Source organism: Ambystoma mexicanum, chromosome 1p (genome assembly GCF_040938575.1).
Source record: "Ambystoma mexicanum isolate Mex_15411 chromosome 1p, UKY_AmexF1_1, whole genome shotgun sequence".
NCBI lineage: Eukaryota > Metazoa > Chordata > Amphibia > Caudata > Ambystomatidae > Ambystoma > Ambystoma mexicanum.
In genome coordinates, this window is record NC_090921.1 from 1,365,668,303 (window position 1) to 1,365,675,701 (window position 7,399).

Genomic DNA, 7,399 nt, shown 5'->3' on the forward strand with positions numbered 1-7,399 from the left:
CCATAAACTGTGATATGATATGATAGTTTATTTACAACGTTTCAGAGGTGTCTAAGTGCTGAGACGCGGATTGAACCTGTCATTTTGCTTCTAATGTGAGCACATTGCCCCTGAGCTATCCTCACAAGACACGTTCTGTGCCAGAAATTGTGCAGTGTTATCAATTAAAGTAGTGAGCCTCTCAGAATTTTTGAACCACCCTGAACCAAATACTCTGCACGCTCACTCCCACATCATACACCCAGATTCAAACAAGCACCCATCTGGGGCTCGCTCTGCATTCCCTGAGACATGTGGTCATAACTAGGCTGTGCACAACTTCAGCACACATACTCAACTATCTGCTTGTTTATCAAATAGATTGGGGGAAGCTGGTGATGGTGTGCTGTGCTCGAGTAGTGCCTATGGCCTTGAGCTAGACCCATGAGCCATGTGATGTGAGATGTAGTGTGTGGGATCCGGAAAGTGTGTGGGGAGTGTGGCAGGGCTCTGAAACCTGAGGACAACCCTTAGATGTGTGAACTACAGGTACGGAAAGTGGAGGGGCAACACAATCACTCATGGTTTCTCTCTCTCGCTCTCTGTGATCTCCTGGACACACAAACAAGTCCCTCACTACACCACTACAATAGTCTGTGGGAAGCATGGCAGAAAGACTACCAGCACCTACCATTCAGCAGCCGAAGGGAGTCTCCCCGGGAGTTTTGAGAGACCACCATGGTACATTCTCACCATCACCCCTAAAAAAGGAGTCTCTTCACAGCCATCTGAAGAAACAACCCAAGGATGGAATTGGATTGTGACACTAATGCACATTAGTCATGTGAATAGGTATTTTGGTGCCGTTGTAGTGCTTGGGCGTATGATGCACTCTGCTCCAGTATCCAGTTGACTACTTTTTCAACTTTGGATTGCTAAAGTTCAGCCAGTTATCAAATTCCACCACAGTTTACGATGTTTATTTTCTCATCATTTGTCTTTCATACATCTCTTTCAATTGTTTATCTCTGATTCTGTAAATTATGGATAATCTTGTTTCATTCCTCCCAGCGCCATAAAGCCACATGTGGAGAAATACAAGAGCTCGACAATAAAAAGACATCTATGCATCAAATACAGGCATCCATGCTCTACTGCCCAACAGGATGCCCCCACCTTACACTGCACCACCTGGCCCCACACAGCTGGGCCAATCCGATTACTGGGGCATATTTCTTCTTGACTGGTGGAGGATGAGGGCTTCAGAAATATAGCAACTAAACACCAGTCAGGGCTGGAAAAAGAGAAAAGGACTTTGGGGAGTTCTGTAAAGAAGACATACTCTACTGTTTTTATTGATTGATTTGGTTGTAATAAAACAAATATCAGCCTCTCAATGTTTACAGCAATAGACAATTTTGAGATAAAACGTTTGAGATAAAACTTTTTCTTCTTCAAGAATTGAACATAAAAATAAGTATGAAATACAAATAAAATAGAAATGTTGATAATGGAAGAGAAGAAAACAAATAAACTGATAAACATCAACATCATTCAGTTTCGTACCAGTGCTTGTCCAAATAAATATTTGGCAACATTTCTATAGGTTCTTTAAAGAAATCAGATGATGAAATCTACTCATTCCAACTTTACATTTAGCTCAAGATGTGAAACATTCTTCACTTGAGATTGAGAGAATTCAGAAATCTGACAGTTGCAATTCTTATAACTAGGCGTTTAGAGAGAAACATTTTGTTCCACGATATATCAGCATTTACAATTTTCAACTTTTCAAAGTGCATTTTGAAATGTAATGCTTTACTTTTCATTGCATTCCTCTTGGCCAGTGTATGGGCAATTGGGGGTTTTGGACTACTGGATATTTTGCACATCTCACTTGTACAGAAATGCCAAAAGGAGCACTACCATAATAACAGTAAGCATACACATGAATTGCAGGGAGCTTGCCTGGTCTACATGGTAAGGGAATTGCAGCAAGCACCAGGGAGTGTAGAACTACCTCTAGTTTCAAACTGGTGTATTACCCTTTTACAAGCACCAATAGTACCACAATGACAGACAAGCACAGGGTTTTTGCTTACTTGAAAACAGACCACAATGCGGGCATAAAGCAGAAACTCCACTGACAGAACTTCACAAAAACTGGCCCCACTGAGATTGTCACATTATACTTTACATCAGGAAACCTACCATTAACGAGGCTCACAAATCCAGCTAATGCAAAATAACAATTTGAGAGACCAGTCCAACCGTCAAAACTAACATGGTTGCAGACAATGGGTAACATAGTTTTCCAAAATAGCCTTGAACAATTGGTTTGGACTTCCCTGGTCTTGTTCATGGGGTAAAAGGCTGGCCAGTGGGAGTGGCGCTGCAGATGTACGACAATACTTATTAATCCCCCGGTCTTCAGAATGACCATAATTTATGCTGCACAAGGGCCCATCCTTCAGTACCCGTCCATAATTTACAGCACATTTGGTCCCCAATCGTAACCTTTGCTGAAAGACTAGGTTATTAGCAATACTTTGCAAACTGCTTAGACTGCGAAGATACCTCTTTATGTTCTTCAGAAGTGATATGTCTCTAAACGCCTGACATGTTATGGACCTATTCACAATATATACGTCCAGCCATTTCCATCCTACTGACCAACAGAGCTTGTTTGTTCTTTTTACTGCATGCTCATGCATGTACATACAAGGCTTGATGCAGCATGTGTAGGAAACAACTACATTTGCAGTCAGCTACATTTTATGCCTGTCTCCATATCTTAATTATTGTTGCCACCCGAATTGGAATCTGTTCCAAGTGCGTTCTGCACTATCCAACTTCTCTCATGAGGTCAAATGGCTTAGGAGAGATCCTCATCTGATCACCTCCCCAACATCAAACCCACCTCCCATGTGTTGCTACATTGCTGCCCTATAGTAGGCTTTGTAGTAAGGTGCCCATAAACCCCCCTTTTTCACACAGCATTTGCAGCATATCCAATACTACACACTGGGAGCTCTTCCCCATAACTAAGATGGAGCCCACTTCTTTAAAATATGAGTTGTGAATTACTGGCAATGTCAAATGATTTTATATATATGTATAGTTAATGCAAAGAGTACTGGAGAGAGCCATTGGCACACTGGACTAATACACAAAGAAATGATCAAAGCTGTCCAAAACTCGAACAGACTGTGACCATGCACACTCAGAAGCTAGAGATCTAGCAACAGTTCAGAACACATTTCACAACACTCATAACCATAACAGTGTTAAGGAAGAATGCATACTTCTCAACCAAAACATTATTACAGGATAATTTCAACTAATAGTGATATGATGATACATTAGACACATTTGAAAACATCATATAAAATACAGTAGTGTGTATATACATATACTCAAACTTGTTCAGACATGAAGAAATGAAAAAGATTCTATAAAAAGTTTGATGCAAAATGAATGATTGTAATTTACAGGGTACCCATCAAAAAAGATAATGACATGGACCAGAAGAAAACAGAAGGCATGGACAATGCATTTCAGACACAGTTCTATCCTTCTTCTCGACACCTCTGTATAAAGAATGCAAATAAAATCATGTGCCCAAAAAGCATATAAACAAATCAATAGAAGCAAAACCATACATGCACATGTAAATAAAAGATCAAAAGAAAAATAAAGCCATAAATGGTTAATATATGAAGGTCATGACAGTCAAAATAAACTGACATTAACAAAATAAACTGATATATGCAAATACCAGTCTTCCAATAGCAGATTCCCACACCACTGAAACATAAGGCACTTGCTTGTAAAGATTCTAAGAAAAGACAACCATGCATTTGTAAAAAAAAAAAAAAAAAAAAAACACTTCAAAACTAGTAACTAGGCTAATGCGATAGGGTACAAAATGTTGGGAAAAATCTGGTGAAGGGTCCAGAATTGTAATTGATTATTTGACCACATTGCTCCAGAAAGTACACGTTATAGAGCTATACCGATGATGTGGCTCTTCTCGCAAGGATGGTGAGGGCTCCCTGGAAATTAGTAAATGCACAAGCTTTTTTTAAGGCTAAGAGAGGTCTTAATGTTAAATTGAAGAGGTCAAGTGTCATGTATGTCTCAAACAAAAAGGTTCCAACCAATCCTGGACTGTGGTCAAAGATTAGATCTTCTCACTCTGACTATCTGGGCATAAGATTTACAGAACAATTGTTTTGGAAACCTCATATTGAGAAGGAAGAGGTTAATATGTCACAGGTAATTGAGGGCATCTTCACATTCTCTAGCCAGCTAAATAACTTTTCCATACCATATTTGTTGTCAATCACCAGTGGGAAGATATTTGTAATCAGAAAAAAGATGCAATGTGCCCAAGGTTTCAGGTCAGGCTTCAGGTGAGAGTACATGTCCACCTGGTATTGTGGATTATTTTACAAATGTCACGGATCACTCTCACACACACTTTTTATCCTGTACAAGATTTATATCCTGCTTTTGAGAAAAGTTACAATTAAATTGTGTGAAACTCAAGCAAAATGTAGAACTTGCACTTTCTAGTTGTAGTGCAAAGGGTGTTGTCATCTCATGTTATTCCTCTTGTACTCTCATAGTAATGTGACTTACAACATTATAGGCCTGCCACTGAGTTATTTTTAGTTTCAGTATTGAATGTGAATATTGCGTTTGCTCTGGCTAAATAATAAGCAGAATGTTGTCTCAGACGTCTAACATTGCTAAAAATACACAGAAGGTGGCTACCTAGCAAGAATAAGTGTTGCTTTATTTATGTGGTGTCCTATGATATGATTGTGTGGTATATTAGATAATATTTGAATGCAGTTCTGATATGTATATATACTTTTAAGATCTTGTTCCTTGACAGAGTATTGTGTACTCGTAGCTACATGTGTCTTTCCTCTACCTTTAAAGGTTATTGCAGCCTCATCATAATGATTATTTTTTTTAGATATTTATGCACTTCACGGACATATGATGATATGTGTTCAGAGTATATCTGTACACTCACTTTAATATATGTTGCTGTTTAATATTATTACATGGCCTGCAATAGCAGCTGTGTAGTTATGGTTAAGTTGCACAACCCATAGGAAGAGCACTTTTTGGGTGGCTTATAACTGTGAACCTCCTGCATGATTCTTCACCAAACTTTGCACAAAAAAAAGTGTATGACCCCCTCGGATAAATTTTGTGAAGTTTGGTGAGATTTTGTCCAGGGGGGCAAAGTTATAGAGGGGTCCAAAATGTGTGTTTTTCTCATAGACACAATGGAAAAAACATTTTACTCATGCCTACAGCCCAAACCGCTGGATGGATTTTCACCAAATATGCAGCAGGAGCAGCAGCTTGGTCCAGAAACATACTTTTGTAAATTTGGTGTAAATACACCCATTTTTTTTTTTTTTTTTTGAATGGCCAAAAAGAAGGTGAAAACAATGAGTTATATCTGGGTTCAGTCCGTGGACTCACTTCCCTATTTGATCCACATACACTCACCTGACCAATAAGGGGCCAGCATGATGACCGTGGACATCGGACACGACCCGCTGATTGGATGGTGAAAAACATAAGCTGCGTCAGATATTTTGAAACGGCCACCATATTGGATTTGCGTACGCTGCCTGTAGTACGTGAACATTGCAGTAAAACATAAAAAAACAAAACTTTGTACTTGTCAAATTAATGCAGCAATCTTTGGGGAGGTGATGGGGTGGTGAGTACGGGATATGGGCATAAAAAGGCAAAACACAGGTGGTTTTCCACCTTTGAAGTCTGCAAACAATTTGGCGTCATCCCTGTGATGTTCGCAAACATCTTAGATGTTCGGGGCATCCATACATATGCTAATTAAACCTAAGGTTTAGCTACAAGTCTCCCTGTGCTGTCATTCTGGTTTAGTGATTGTTCAGTAGGTTCAATAAAGCAGTTATCAGACTACATTAATTATCAGTACTAGGGTCGCAGCGCTTGTCATCAATATTGGCTTAGATTAATGCATCCTTTGCTACAAAGCAAGACCATTTGTCTCAGCAAGCAAACGTGTTTTTTTTTGTCCTCGTCGCTGATAGGTTTAAATGAAAAGTAACTGTGCCGCCCCTCTCCCACCACAGTGAAGGGACTAGGCGCAAATCACATTGCCCATGAGCACGTTTTTAGCCATCCTCCATATGTCACAATATCTGATGTGCTGAAGAGAAGGCACTTTAATGTCATAGGCAATATGGTGTCATAGTGATGAGCCTTGTTGATCTTGAAGTGGATAATCGCATATTCGCCTTTCGTGAGCAATGCATTATTAGTTTACAGGTTTGAAAACTCAACGAGAAAAACAAGCAGCAATGGAAGTTGGGCTCAAACTCCTTTTTATTTTTAATGTGAACTCTTATTGACTAAAATGACTTATGATACCTAACATTTAAATGAAAATAATAATATGAATATGATCAGTTGTAAATCATATCATTTTGCATCTTAAACAAAAGAAAATTCAACTATTTTCTTTTGTAATTGCTGAACTGTTCCTCTGAGCTGTTAAGTATAACACCATCAAAATGCATTGCTTGATTCAATATGCAGCCTTTTGTATATATCATGATTATTTTGTATTTGGCCAATCGATTTACAAAACAACACACATTACAATCAGCCACAAACATGTAACCATGCAAAATTGTATTATGGGATTTCTTTTGCTTTTTTCCTTACATTATAATTGTAGACCTCAATTTACATGATAATTCCAGACCTACAAGTCGCAAAATACGAAACAAAAACACAATTAGTCAAGCACTTCCAAGTTGGAGTGAGACATGTGGGCCTGTATTTGATTGATTAAAATGTATGCTTTAGTTTGTGAACAGATTAACCAAATACAAAATAAAACAAAGTTATAAAATAAGATGTTGGGGGGGTGCTGTTGCGCCGAAACAAGATGGCCGCCTAAGCTTGGGTCTCCGGACGGGGAGAGCGTACAATCCTCTTTTTTATAACATCAACCCATCCTATTCTGCACAACAACCCTGGTCCCTCTGCAAAACCCCACCTGCGACATTCCTGCGAAATCCCGACCTTGTGGTTCCTTGGATTGCCGAGATACACCGCCCGCCTGAGCTGGGGCTGCCTCTGCTTATTCTCCCCGCCCTGAGGCTCCGAAGACTGCGGCCCGCTTGGTCGCCGGAGGGCGTGGCGCGGCGGTCTGCTGTGGGGGAGGGGTGCTGGGCCCCGAGGCATTTCGGACTGCCGTTGACGCCGAGGCTCATCGCCACGCATCCTTGGTGCCCCGCTGCAGCCGGCCTTGGCCCCCCGCCCTCCTGATGCTGGGATCCGATGCACCGCTTTGCTGTGTGCCCCTGCGGCCCCTCCTCCTCCTCCACTGTCAGGA